This window comes from Protopterus annectens, chromosome 7.part0 (genome assembly GCF_019279795.1).
Source record: "Protopterus annectens isolate FY-2018-M chromosome 7.part0, PAN1.0, whole genome shotgun sequence".
Classification (NCBI taxonomy): Eukaryota; Metazoa; Chordata; order Ceratodontiformes; family Protopteridae; genus Protopterus; species Protopterus annectens.
Genome location: NC_056739.1, coordinates 1,122,696,462 through 1,122,711,771, shown reverse-complemented (window position 1 = coordinate 1,122,711,771; position 15,310 = coordinate 1,122,696,462). Strand labels below are relative to the sequence as shown.

The window sequence follows — 15,310 nt, the reverse complement described above, 5'->3', positions numbered from 1 at the left end:
AAAGTTCACTTGGAACAAAAATGGATACACCCAGTATTTCCAAATGCACATCTCTGCATCAAGCACAATTTCCCTTAAGAGCACATAGGGAACACACACAGTTCGAGAGCTGGTTTCTCCTTTCTCTCCAGATCCCCAATAAGATCTCCACTGGCACAGCTATAGAGTTGGGTCCTCAGCAGAGTGTCTAAACCTAGTCCTCCATTACTATCTTTGTGAAACCAGTGCTTTCTGTCCCAAACAACTGACACATGCACTGAGATTTGATTTTCAGACACACACACACAAATACACACACAAACACATGCACACACAGGAAAGGCTGGCACAAATGTATTAGCCATGTCCCTTTCTGCCAAGACTATAAGTAGTTACTGCCACCAGATACTCCAAAGCCAGCTACTCTAAGGCTGTTACAAGGTTACCCAATTATACAGAGTGAAATTAATACTGATACAAATTATAGTGTTTGGCCAATGCAGTAAGGCTTTCAGGAGTGTCACCAAATAGATACAGTACTCTCAACTGTTAAAATGTTCTCTAAAAGGCTAGCCACAATGAAACGTTTAAATATATTTAATAATAAATAATGAAAAAACATGAAAATACTAAATATCTATTTACAATAAACACCAGAGTTTCAATCACACACAATATTAAAACAGATAAATAGATGCACACAGATACAGAAAAAAAAAGAAGTTATGTACTCACCATAATGTTCCATCTGAGTAGTTCTACTTCATTTGTCTTCAACCTGTGGGAATACAGAGCCATATCGGATCCGAGCAAGCAACTTTACTAGCATGAGCTCAGAGCTCCAAGCTCTTCCCCTTACCCATAATACACCTCCCTTACCTTCCATCCCCAGATCGAGTTTGCTGAACCTTATACTGATAACCCGACCTGAAAAAATACTTGTAACCTATAACTGCAGCCCGTAGGTGGTCCATATGCCAAGGTCTGGGGGAAGGAGGGAGGGACGGTTGAAGACAAATGAAGCAGAACTACTCAGATGGAACATTATGGTAACTACATAACCTCTTTATCTGAAGTAGTTTATTTCATTTGGACTTCAATCTGTGGGACAGAATCCCCAGCTACTAAACTCCTGGAAGGCCCTCATGGAAGGACATTCCGGAGCACTGCGGAACCAAAGGATGTTCTCCTTCTGGAAGTCAAATCCAATTTATAATGAGAAATAAACGTATGAGATAAGGACCAATTAGCTGCAGAACAAATATCATCCAAAGACACTCCAGACCAAAAGGCCGCAGACATAGCCATGGACCTAGTGGAATGAGCTTACACCTGACCTGGAGGAGATATGCCTCTGTCATTACAGACCTGAAGGATGCATGAAGAAATTCATCTAGCAATAGTGACCTTGGAGATAGGTTTTCCTAAAAAGGGTTAGGGTTTAAATAGAAAGACACAAACAATTGATCAGACTTACGGAAATTTTTTAGTCCTGTGTAAATAGAATCGTAACTGTCTGTGAATATCCAACAGGTGGAATTTGTATTCCATCTTGTTAGAAAAATTAGAAAAAAACACAGGCAAATTGATGGTCTGATTGACATTGACTGATGATGCCACCTTAGGAAGAAAGGATGGATTGTTTCGAAGGGAAACCCTATCTTTGTGAAAAAAAAAATGTATTTATTTTACATTTGTTGACCGGGATAGTCCAACTGGATTCATGTCCATTTTCAGCAGAGGCCCGGGGAGAAAAGCTCGTGGGTGTACGTAATAAAACATAGTAATAAGGACAATATAACAGAGACAAAGGTAAACATAGCAACACAGACAAATACAAGTATGCTATTACCGTTAATACTTTGACAGTCAAAAGTAGACAGTTTCACGACATTAGTAAGCACTAGTTACAGTCAGGAGAAATGAAAACACATTAGCATTGACATCTATTAGATTTCTTTGTACATTCATTAAAGCTGGCTAGCCAGGTTTGTTACAGTGGCAGAGCCAGTTTAGTGCCAGATGTTGCCTGAGTTTGGTCTTAAACTGACTTGGGGAGGAGAGCATAGTAATGTCAGCTGGGAGTTGATTCCAGGTTCTACCTGCAGAGTTTGCCAAGAGAGCTTCCCCTACTGTATTGTTGGTTTTGATTGTAAGAATTTGAAGTTTATTAGAGGATCTAAGCAGTCTCTGATTAGTTAGGGCAATGATAATATTTCTAAGAGCTGGTGTGCTATCTGGATTATAGAAACTTTTGTTAGTTATGATCAGAAGGTTATATTGTATGAGAATGGGGAATTCTAGCCAGCCAAGCTGTTTGAGGTTGATGCAGTGGTGGGTTCTGCATGGCTGGTCAATGGCAAACCTGGCAATGTGATTGTAACAGATTAGACAGTCTGTTTAGTAGTGACATGTTAAGATTAGACAGAAGGGGGGAAGCATATGTAAGTGTTGAAATTAGATGAGAGTGGGCAATGGCAATCCTAGCTGAAGGGGTTAGAAAGGCTTTAATTCTATACAATGATCCAAGTTTTTTATTGGTGTTCTTTATTATTTGATTAACATGAAGTTCAAATTTTAGGTTATTGTCAATAATGACACAGAGCAGTTTTGTAGAGGGGTCTGGGGAGATAACAGTACCATCTTTTGCATTAATGGTGAAAGAGAAAGTTGCAGACCTTTGAGTAGGTGAGAATAGCAACATTTTAGTTTTTTTGGGATTTAATAATAGCCGGCGGCCAGTGAGACAGTTTTATACAATATTAAAGGTGGACTGGGTAGCAGACTTCAGATCTGAGGGAGATGTGGCTGAGCAAATCAGAGTGGAGTTGTCAGCGTACTGGATACAGCTGACATTTGGGATGACAGTATATGTCATTAATAAAAACTGAGAACAGTAGGGGCCCTAATATGGAGCCTTGTGGTACTCCAAGGGTGTTTGGTATCAGTATAGTAAGCTTGTTCTGCCAGAGAACAGCTTGCTGCCTCCCAGTCAGGTAGGAATTGAACCATAAAAGGGCATTAGAGTCTAGATTGAATGTTTGCATAGTGTGTAACAAATGTTGGTGATCTACCATGTCAAATGCTTTGGACAGATCCAAGAAGAGGGCCGAGGAGTTGCGATTATTATTGCGGTTGCTGTTTATTGTGTTGGTAAAGGCAAGTAGGGCTGAGGTAGTACTGTGGTGTGGTAGAAAGCAGTGTTGGGTATCGGCCATGAGGTGATTTTGGATTAGGTGGTGCATGACTTGTTTGTATATACATTTTTCCAATATTTTTGCAAGTGGTGAAAGTATAGTTATGGGTCTGTAATTGGAGAATTCAGTGGAGGAGCCTCCTTTATGTAGTGGGATAATATAGGAGGTTTTCCAAATGGTGGGAATTTTTGCCTCTGATATGGTACGGTTAATTAATATTGATATTGGATAGGCTATAGCATCAGCTGATTTTTGAAGGTATTCAGCGGGTAGTTGGTCAGCAGATAGAGTGGTGGGTTTTAATTTTTTGATAAGGGTACGGATGAGTGATGTGGGAACTGGTTGAAAGCTAAATGAGAGTCTATTTAAAGGGGTGGAGTTGGCTAGCTAGGGTTTGAATTGTTTCAGTAAAGAAGCGGTTGAAATTGTCTGAGACATCTTCAAGAGATTTTTCAATGAAATCAGAGGGGATGGGAGTTGATGTTTTTCCCAGGTGGAGTAGGTTATTAAGACTTGCCCAGAACTTCTGAAGATTGTTTTGGTTTACAGTCTGGACTTTATAGTATTGTTTTTTGTCATTTAGAATAGACTTTTTGGTATCATTTCTGACTTGCCTGTATTTAACATGATCTAGGGGGTCTTTAGTGAACCACCAATGAGCCCATAATTTGTTTCTAATATGGATTTTTTGCCTGGACTCTTTGGTAAGCTATGGTGCTGTAGTTGCTTTTGTTCGCTTTGAGCGGACAGGTGCATGCAGATTAAGGATTTCTAGAAATTTACTATTAAAATATAGTACTGCCTCCTCTAGGGGGAGGTGTTTTAGTACAGACCAGTTGCAGGAGATAAGTTCCTGTTGGAAGTTGGCCTGATCAAAGTCTTTATTGTGCCTGACTTTCCTGAGTACGAGTGGTTGTGAGTTAATAACTTTTTGCTTAACAACTACACTTGTTATAGGGGACTCTATTGTCCGGCACACTGACGTCCCGCTCACCAGACTGAACAAGGAGAAGGTCACGGTCAGCTGCATGTCGGGTGCCAGGATCCACCACATAACTCAAGCACTCAGGTCACTCCAAAGCAAGTACAAGTATGACTCCGTCATTGTCCATGCGGTGTGAATGACCTGAGACGTACCTCCCTGGGACTACATGAAAAGAGACAGAGGAGCTCTCTGACCATGTAGCCCAGGCTGGTATGACCTTGACCTTGAGTAGCATCTTGCCCTCACCAAGAATGATGCCACAGTATAAAGACAAAATGATCAGTTTCAACAACTGGCTAAAGTATTGGTGTCATTCAAAGGGGCTCCAGTGTCTGTCAGCCTGGGATGACATGCTCGACAAGCCACGTTGCTTCGCTAGGGACGGCTTACACCTGTCACCCTTAAGCTTTCGTATACTGGCCAAGGCTCTTGCCACCCCCATAGTGCCTTTTTTAGGCAAGGCTCAAAGGACAAACCCACCTCCATAGACAACCCAAGGATAAAAAAACTAAAGGTAATGCTACTCAATGCCAGAAGTCTAAACCTCAAGATGCATGCACTCGAGGCTCTCCTCAGTATGGAGAAAATCGATGTCTGTGCAGTGACAGAAACCTGGTTCAAGGCTCCTGAGAGTACCCCAGCACTACCTAGTCATAACTCATACCATGCGTTTCAGCCCCAAAACTCAGACCGAAGCACAAAAGGAGGGGGAGTATCTATATTCATCAAAGATACTTACACCTCCAGGTTAGTGGCCCTGCACGAAGCATCGGAAACCATCCATGTACAACTAACAGTGGGCAAAACTGCCTTTCAGTTTGTAGCCTGCTACAGAACACCCTCCCTATTACAGGAACCCCACTTGGCATTCCTGAAAACACTGAAGAATATGAAGGTCTCTCCAAACACTATGTTATTGGGTGACTTCAACTACCCAAACATTGACTGGGAAAACTACTCAAGCCCAAACACCCTCGCCCAACGGTTCCTTGAATTTATAAACTCTAATGCAATGGAACAACTGGTCACCACTCCCACATATTGGACCTGGTCATCACCAACATGGGGACTTATGTTCCACACCAGAGGTAAACCCCTCATTGGTAAGATCAGACCATATCCCGTCCCCCACCCCCAGCCAAGGAAATCACTGTAAAGAATTTCTCAAAAGCCAACTTTGCACTTCTCAAGACTGAGGTGGAATCCTTCAAAGCCCCTGGGCCAGATGATAATACAGCCCAATCCGCAGAATCCTTTACAAATGCATTCTATGAGCACCTGCAGGAATGCATGGATCGTGCTATCCCAAATAAAACCAAGACTCACTCCTCCAAAAACAGGAGACCAGTCTGGTGGACCCCGGCCATAAATAAGCTATACAACAGAAGGAGGAAGCTACTACATGACAGAGCAAAATCCCAAAAAGAGAAGGCATCTCTGATCAGTATTAGCAAGAAACTTCGATCCCTCATAAAATCATCAAAGGCCAGTTTCGAAAGAAAAATTGCCCTAGACACTATAATCACAAGGCCTTCTTTAGTTATGTCAGTAACATGGGCAGAAACTCCCAGATATGCTCTGAATTGTTGCATAACGGTACAAAATATACTGAAACTACAGATATAGCCAACATCCTGGCAGACAGATTCAGCGCAAACTTCTCCCCCCTTCCCCCCCAAAGGAGCAAATGCCTATCCCAAATGAATGTAACCTTCCTGACATCACAGATGCACATGTGAAAGCTGCCCTCTCCAAAGCAAAAAATACAGCATCTATGGGACCGGACGGTGTCCCAGGCTGTGTCTTACACGAGCTCCAAGAAGAACTGAACCCTCACATTAAGTCACTGTTCAAACTTAGCCTTACTACAGGATATGTACCCAAAGAATGGCATACAGCTACAGTGATCCCACTCCACAAAGGTGGTGCCACAACAGACCCCGGAAACTATCGCCCCATAAGCCTGACTAGTCTGGTCTGTAAAGCTATGGAGCGTATTATCATGGAACTCATAAACAAAGACATCGGAAGCCTCCAGACATTGGACCCTACCACATTCGGCTTTGTTAAGGGCAGATCTTGCCTCTTAAACCTAGTTGATTTCTTTGAAACAGTTACCAAAGCCATAGATGAGGGCAAGGTAGTCCACACAGCCTACCTGGACCTCACAAAAGCCTTCGACACAATACCCCACTCGGGCATCATAAATAAGCTTACCAGCTTAAATATCAGCCCCTATATCACAAGATGGGTTGCAAACTGGCTCAGAGATAGAACCCACATGGTCAGAATCGAAGGTGCCATGTCCGAATCCAAACCAGTTACAAGTGGCGTCCCACAGGGCTCAGTTCTGGGACCTCTCTTGTTCGGTATATACTTCTCTGAGGTTCAGGCTAACACGGGGGGATTATGGCTGACAAAGTTCGCAGATGACTACAAACTGGTGGCCATAATCGAATCTCCAGCTGACACAAGCATCCTCCAAAAGGGTCTCACAGAGACGGATGCTTGGTGCCGGAGCCACGGCCTCAAGCTAAATGCTAAAAAGTGCATACTCATCCCCTTTGGGAATAACAAGGTGCCCACAAATTACCACATAGGTGGTAATCCATTAAGTATGGAAGAAGTAATTAGAGATTTGGGGACCAACGTAGATAGTAATCTCTCCTTGGATAATCACGTTGCCAAAGTGGTTAGAAAGACCTTCTATATAGCCCACCTTATCATGAAAGGGTTCGCATCTAGATCAAGGGAGGTCATTGTGCCCCTCTACTCGTCACTCATCAGGCCCATAATTGAATACAATGCCCCTTTGGGATGTACCTTACCGGACACCTGCAGCAACTGGAGAGACCCCAAAAGTACCTCACCAAAAGGATCATGGACTACAAACAGATGTCCTATGCAGCTCGACTAAAGAAACTCCAGCTCTACTCAGTTGCTTACTGCCTACTCAGAGGCGATCTATGCCTGACGTACAAAGCCATGTCAAACCCAGAATTAATGGACATGCTCCACCTCAAAAAATCCAAGTCCCTTAGAGCTACATGCTCCAGGGACCTAAACCTCAGCACAAAAATAAATAGGACATGCTGGAGGGACAGATTCATTTCCCAGAGGCTCCCCTCACTCTGGAATAGAATCCCAATTCATGTTAGACATAGCCCCTTGTTGACCCTCTTCAAGCGAAATCTGGACGTGTGGATGGGAAATCGCAAATTCACCCCTGGGATCTCTTCTGTGTCCCTGCTAGACAAGGCACAGTAAACTAATCTTAAAAGGGTACCTTCTGTGGCCTACTTTACAGAGGCACAGTAGGCTAATCTAATAGGGAGGTGGAAGCCAAATACACTCTGGCTAGGCTTATAAATGCCCTAGGGCAGATAGCCTAGTATCTACCTATGAACCTGTAAGTGAGGAGATGATCACTTAGACCACTGGGAAAGGTCCCCACAGTGTATAGTTGAGGATTACTATTTACAAGCACCCAGTCGAGTATACTTTATTTTTGGTTGGGTTTACCTAGCCTGGTAGAGGGTAGTTACTGTTTGTGTGAAAGCATGCAGACTGATGTGGGTAGAGGGGGATTCAGAGGAACAAGTTCCTCAATCTATATTAAGGTCTCCCAGCAGTAGGGTTTCTTGAGGGTAATGACATGATAGCCAGTGAACAATATCCTCTAGTGTGGCTATGTTATTGCCTGGGGGATATACATGCAAACGATGTTAATGCATTTACTTTTGTTAAGCTGCAGTTTAGTGGCAAGAATCTCAGAGTTGTTAATCTGAGGTGGTTGGTTAACATCTCTGGTCAGGTTCAACTCAGAATTATACAGTATGGCTACCCCACCCCCTTTCCTAGAAGTATGCTCTAGCCTGTGTATATTGTAGCCAGGAGGTAACATCTCATTGTCAGTAGTGTTAGGCTTTAGCCAGGTCTCAGATAGACAGAGTATCTCAGGGGAGTGGACAGCCAGGAGAGAATGTAGTTCATGTACCTTGTTATTAATACCTCCTAATATTGAGATAACAGGTCAGGAGAGAGTTAGTTGGTCTACTGATTCTAGGTGGTTGGCTTAGGCTGCAATTAGTGGGGGTGTATATATCAGAGGTGGAAGGGCCTGGGTTGGGGTGAATGCCCCCAATGAGTATGATACTGGGTCTATATTTAACTAGAAGCCTCAATAGTTTATATAGGAGTTTATAGTATTGTCTAGGTTTGGAGTTAGTGTGCCTGGGGTTGGTAGGCTGGAGGAGTGTATAATGGCTTGATTGTTTCCTTTGTCATAGATATGGTTGAAAGTGTGATGCTTTATAGTTGGGGAGGAAGTATGCCCATTAGGGTATTGATGATCGATAAGCATCTGGTTTACATACTAGGTGAGTACATAGGTGATTAGCAGAATGGGTAGTACATAGTAGTGGAACATGATGGTTAATTGTTAGACAGACACTAAAGTAGAAGGAGTTACTACCAATATTGAGGTGTCAGAGTGGGAGGAGTGAGTATGTAGAGAGAAGTGATAGGATGGAGGAACAGGTTGGAAAGGGAGTAGAGGTAATGGCTGATAGGATAGTTGAGTTGGGGGTGTGGTTAAGTACCTATAAATGTAGAGGTACTGGGGGCGGGTGAGAAGTGTAGCGGGGCTCAAACAGTCTCCAAAATGTTAACTATCTCCAATTGTTATCTAAGGTATTGGTAACTATATGGTGTTATTATAAGTTGAGTTTAGACAGTATCTAATTTCTGCTGTCAATATAGCTGTATTGTATTCTATTTTATGAACCAAGTGTAGATTATAAATGGTATACTTGGAGGGCTTTTCTTAGTTTGCTAATCTAACTCCAAGTTATGGGTTCAGAGTACGAATTTACAGGGCTGGGAGAGGAAACAGAAGAAAGTATTACAATATACAGGGATTGGTTACAGGCTAATGACTACTCCCAGGGGCAGACTAACTAATTTAAAGACAGGAGAGAGACAAATTAGGATGGGGGAAGACTACAGGTGTCTTTGGACCCAGGTCAGCAGCTTACAGGGTAATAGCAGAGCAGTAAGGTTCATGTTTTAATCTTATCAGTTGAAGGACTGGCTTCAGGTGGATTATTTGTGGGTACAACTTTTCTGGAGAGCTTTCTTCATGCAGGTGATACTTTTTGTAGGATATTTAGTGGGGGTCTCCCTGTTGTCGGTCACGGAGTTTGTGCCCTGATCCACTGCATCGCTCTGAGTCATCGAGCCCCTTTCGGGCAATGTAAGCATTTACCATGAAACTGTCTTCTTTAGGGTTTTCTCTTCGTTTGTTTGCTTGCTTGGACTGGAATTTGCCCATTTCTTGCTTGATGGTGGCCATGCTTTCCTGCTGCAGCTGTTAGTGTTCCCTCTGGTACCTCCAGAACAAGTCAATGACCATTTTGACGTTAGCAAAAAGTACAGTTTTGTACCTACCATAAATGTAGATGTTCGAGTGTTCACCCTGCTGCAGTCATCACACTTGGGTTATCCTGCCGTCAGGCGGTCCCGCAGTCGGCCCGAATTCCAAAGTCTTGGTCCGGCGTCAGTTGCTGTCGCTTCTTCCCTGACGTCAGTGCACTAGGGGTATACAAGAGGCATCCGACGCAGTTTTCTTCAGTTTTTCTTGCCCCAGATGTCAGGTGCCCCCAAAAGGTAGGCTCTCTATATATATATATATATATATATATATATATATATATATATATATATATATGGGTACACGTCAGTCGACAGACAAGTCGGAAGACCGACATTCACTCCACCGACACATGAAAACATCGAAAGCGCAAACACGGACAGTTAACAGGTAAGACTTTTAAATTCGCTAATCATGCCTACCATGGTTTAGTAAGTGTGGCAGTGTTATGCATGTGTGGTAGGCATGATTAGCGAATTTAAAAGTCTTACCTGTTTTTGCGCTTTCGATGTTTTCATGTGTCGGTGGAGTGAATGTCAGTTATCTATCTATATATCTATATCTATATATATATATATATATATATATATATATATATATATATATATATATATATATATATCTATATATACACACATACATATATATATATATATATATATATATATATATATATATATAGCTATATAAAAATAAAACATAGGTACAAGCAAATACACCACAGGGGTAGAATAGGATAAAGTGGAAGAGATAAGTTCAGCTAGTTCAGAGGGGATGGAGGGAAGGTAACCTGGACTGCAGCAGGGTGAACACTCGAACATCTACATTTATGGTAGGTACAAAACTGTACTATGTTCATAGTGTTACCCTGCTGCAGTCATCACACTTGGGTTGAATCCCAAAGCTAAGGAGGGGAGGTGGAGTCAAACAGGGTTAGAAGAAGCTAGTATGCCCTGCAAAACTGCAGTGGCAAAACCAGCTCTAGTCTTAAAGAGATAAGTGATAGTGTTTGGTGAAGGTGTGCACTGAACTCCAAGTAGCAGCTTCCAGAATATCCTTGGTTGGCACTCCCCTGACAAAGGCTGCTGATGTAGCTGTAGCCCTGGTGGAGTGGGACCTAATGTTAGCAGGTACTGGTTTCCCATGATGTGTGCAGCAGAAACGTATGCAATGTCCTATCCATTTAGAAATGGTCTGTTTTGAGATAGCTTTTCCTTGTGATCCTGTAGCATAGGCTACAAAGAGCTGGTCGTTTTTTCTGAAAGCCTTAGTTTTATCCAAGTAGTAACGTAATTGCCTGTGAATATCCAAAGAGTGCAGGAGTCTTTCTCCTTTGTTCTGGGGATTTGGGAAGAAGGTGGGCAAGTGAATGGTTTGGTTTAGGGCCACACTGGATACCACCTTTGGCATAAAGGAAGGGTTAGTTCGTAGAGAGACTCTGTCTTGATGAAAAATGAGGAAAGGTTCCACTGCCACTAGTGCCTGTAGCTCTGAGACTCTTCTAGCTGAGGTTATTGCTAGTAGTAGGGCAGTTTTCCATGAAAGAAATTTTAAATCAGTTGAAAAAGCTGGTTCAAAGGAAGGCAGTGTAAGCTTTTCCAGGACAAGATTGAGATCCCAAGTGGGTGTTGGAGCTCTCCTTGGCAGTCTTAAGTTCTTAGCCCCTCTGAAGTACTGTCTTAGGAGTGGATGTGAAAATAAAGGAGGGTCCGTGCTGAAATTGCTGAGGCGTGGATCTTAATAGATGAAAAGAAAAGTCCTGTGTGTAACATCTCAGTTAAATATTGTAGAATCTGAGGAATGTTCGGCTCCAGGGGATTTAGGCCTTTAGCCTGGTTCCAGGCGCAAAATCTTTTCCATTTGTCTGAGTAGGCTTTCCTGGTGCTGGGTCTCCTGGCCTCCAGAATGACATCCATAACAGCTTTGGATAAAGGTGTTGGCTGGTTGTTTAGGTAATTTGCCATGCAGCCAGGTTTAAAGTCTTGAGCTGGCTGTGTAGAATCAGATGAGCAGGTGAGGAATTTGTGGCAAAATCCATGGTGGGCCCTGAGCCATGTTCCTTAAAATTGGATACCAATGTTGCCGTGGCCAGTCTGGTGCAACGAGAATCATTTGTGGCCTCTCTAATCTGACTTTCAGCAGTACCTTTGCTAGAAGAGGCAGTGGAGGGTAGGCATACACTGTTAATGTTTTCCAACTGAATGAGAGGGCGTCCACTTTCCTAGCAAGTGGATGGAAAATCCTTGTGCAAAATTTTGAAGTTGGTGGTTGTGGGGGCTTGCAAACAGATCTATGCCTGGGCGTCCCCATTTTTGAGCTATCATTGCAAATACTTGTGGATCTAGTTTCCATTCGTGTGGATCCACGATGTTTCTGCTTAGGTCATCTGCCAATGTGTTTTCCTTTCCTGGCAGGAATTGTGCTTGTAATTGAACCTGGTAAGACAGTGCAGTGTTCCACAAGGTCATTGCTTGCCTGCATAGAGGGTAGGAATGTGTGCCCCCTTGCTTGTTAATGTACCACATAACTGTGGTGTTGTATGTCCTTATTAGTAGTTGTCCTAGGTGTAGAAGGTCCTTGAAAGCTGTTAGGGCATTCTGTACTGCTAGCATTTCTTTTTGATTGATATGCAGGTGTCTCTGATCTGTAGTCCATTTGCCCTGAATACACTGTCCTGCCATGTGTGCTCCCCAGGCATAGTCCGATGCATCTGTTGTCATAGTTTGCCTGGCTGTGGGTAAGGTGAAAGGCTGACCCTTGTTGAGGTGACATACCTGTGCCCACCATAGAAACTCCTGTTGAAGGCAGGGAATGAGTGGAATCATTGTTTCCAAGCTGTGGCTGTGCGGAGTCCATACACTTTTCAGGTACCATTGTAATTTCCTCATATGCAGTTTTGCAAATGGTATTAGTAGTATACAAGATGCCATGAATCCCAAGGCCTGCAGAATTTTTCTTGCAGGGAGTTGGGTCTTTGTTGCCATTATTTTGAAATATTGAAACAGCTGTTGTTATTTGTCTGGTACGAGATAAGCCATCTGGGACATTGTATTCAAGCTGGCACCCAGGAATATTATGTTTTGTGAGGGCACTAGTTTTGATTTATTTTCGTTTACTGTGTACCCTAGGCAACTTAGAAGGTGTTTGACAAATGCCCGATGCCGTAAAAGAATGTCCTTGCTTTCTGCTTAAATAAGACAGTCGTCCAGGTATGGGTATATTTGAATTCCTCTTTGTCTGCAGTATGCAATTACTGGTGCCAGGCATTTTGTGAAGACCCTGGGCGCAGTAGATAAGCCAAGGGACAGTGCAGAGAATTGATAATGCGTTGAACCTGCAATGAAGCGGAGGTATCTTCTGCAATTTTGTCTGATAGGGACATGCAGGTATGCCTCCTTGAGGTCCAAAGTGACTAGGCCAAGCATTCTTGCCCAGCATGGGAAGAAGCTGCTGTAGTGTTAGCTTCTTGAATTTTGGCACTTGCAGATAGGTGTTCAGAACTGAAAGATACAGAATGGGTCTCCATGCTTTGTCCTTTCTTGGAACTAGGAAGAGTCTTGAGTAAAATCCTTGTCCTCGCTCCTGTGTAGGTACCTGTTGAATGGCTCTCATGTCCATGAGAGCTGTAATTTGTTTTTGTGCCTCTGCCCATTGATTTGGTGGTAGGTTTGGCATTCCTTTGATCCTTGGTAAGGTACGAGAGTGGAATCTGTATCCTTGAGAGACAATGTTTAGAACCCATTTGTCTTTTGTGATGATGTGCCAGTTGTCTGCAAAAAATGCTAGTTTTCCTCCCAAGGGTGTTGCCAGGAGAGATTTTGCTTGGTAGTTTGAGGAGAGTGTCATTGTGTCTGCCTTCTGCTAGCTTGGGGCCTGTCTTCTCCTCCTTTCTGGGTAGCAGAACCCCACTGGCGAGGTTTGTAAGGGCCCTGTGACTGACCTCTGCTCCTTGGGCATCTGTATTTGCCCCTCTGTGATCTGTCTGAAGCTGGAAAGGACCAATTTTTTGTTGGCCAATTTCTGTTGAAGCGAGGGGGTTGTACCTGCAAGAAATCCTTGACCGTTTGCATAGATTTATCCTTATCCTCCATTTTCTTTAAAAACCTCTTCTGCTTTGACACCAAATAATACATCTTGTTGTAAAGGTGCACTTAATAATTTTGCTTTAACATGGTCAGGGAGGGTTTGCTCTTTTAACCAAGCATGTATACGAATGACAGAGCCAGTAACAGCTGCTCTACAGAAAGCTTCCAATGAATCAAAACCGCAATGTAAAGTATGCTTGCCCACCTGTTCAGCTGCATGCAACAGATCCTGCATTTCCTTGAATTCAGGCTGTTCTGAATGTGTGCTCATTTTTTGTTTTAACTGAGACATCAGGAATTGTTGATATTTCAACATGTGAAACTGGCAATTTAATGCTCTCATAGCCAGAGTTGCAGAGGTGTATATTTTCTTTCCCCATCTATCTAGGGCTCTAGAATCTCTTTCAGAGGGCACAGGATTTTTAGCCATAGAAGCTGTTGCTCCCTTAGGACCCTGGGATATGGTTTCTGGGTCAGCTATAGGGCTTTTATAAAGAAATTTGTGTGAGTCAGGTACTCTGTAGTACCTGTCTGGTTTGGCAAGAGCAGGAGGTAGAGAGTCTGGATTTAAACTAGACTCCAAGAAGACATCATCCACAATATCTAAAACAGGAGGGATAGCAAGAGGTCTGTGCTGGGGTAGTAAAAGGAACTCTCTGAGCCTTTTCTTAGAATCTGAGTAATCCTGGCCTTCCCAGTGGAAATGTTCCCTCATGGTATGTAATGTTTCCCCAAAGGAGTAGTCTTCAGGGGTAGATGCTGAGGGAATAGAGTCTTCAGCATCAGAATCCTCATATGGTGGAAAAGTGTGATCCTGTTCCTCAGAAGAATCTGAGGAGAGAGAAACCTGGTCAGAGGATGCATAATCCTCCTCTTGTCTTGGTCTTTATCAGGAGTGGGATGGGAACCCCTGATAAGGGTAATTAAATCTTCAGCCATCTTAAGCATCTGTTTCTTAGGCATGGGGCCTTGACCTGTAGACTGATGAACAGTTTTCTTAGGTTTTAAAGGAGTTTTAAGCTTAGCATAAGATTTAATGGTGAGTGTAGTCGGTCTGAAGACACCTTCTGCAACTGAAGGTGTTTCCTCTGCACCGGTGTCTAATTCTGCTCCGGTGTTGGTAGATGGCTGCGTCGGCCTAGTAGACTCCGCTTGGAAGTGGGCAGCGGTCTGGGGTTCCAGCTTTGCGGTCGTCGGGGGCTGCATAGGCGCCTCACTGAAAACCGGAGAACTGGCGACAGGAGGCCTCGGGGTCTGGCATATTCCTAGGCTGCCTGTCCTTATCCTTGTGTTTTTTATGAATTGCGGTCGTCGGCTGCTCCAACGGCATGATATAATTAAATTTCCTACCAAAGCAATACCATGCAAAGTCAAAACGGCATTTGATAGTGCATTTATTAAACCTAGCGCAAAACCGACCACCTGTGACGTCGTGGTCTGGGCCTAGGCAAGGAATACAATAGGAGTGGAAGTCCTTATGAGGTATTTGCTTCCCACAAGAAATGCAATTGTTAACTTTTTCTGACATCGGACTGAGGCAAGAAAATGTTCCCCAACGGGGTACTTAGCTTTATTGAAGACTTCGGACTGAAATTCAAATTGAAAATCTCAGGTGTCTGCCGACCGACACTTG

At 43.2% G+C, this 15,310-nt stretch overlaps 1 protein-coding gene across 1 annotated transcript in view; it reads right to left on the bottom strand.

The window, feature by feature from the left end:
• The window catches only part of MFAP1 (microfibril associated protein 1), a 637,732-nt gene that overhangs the window by 582,167 nt on the left and 40,255 nt on the right, over positions 1-15,310 (bottom strand). The gene's annotated exons all lie outside the window — the stretch shown is intronic.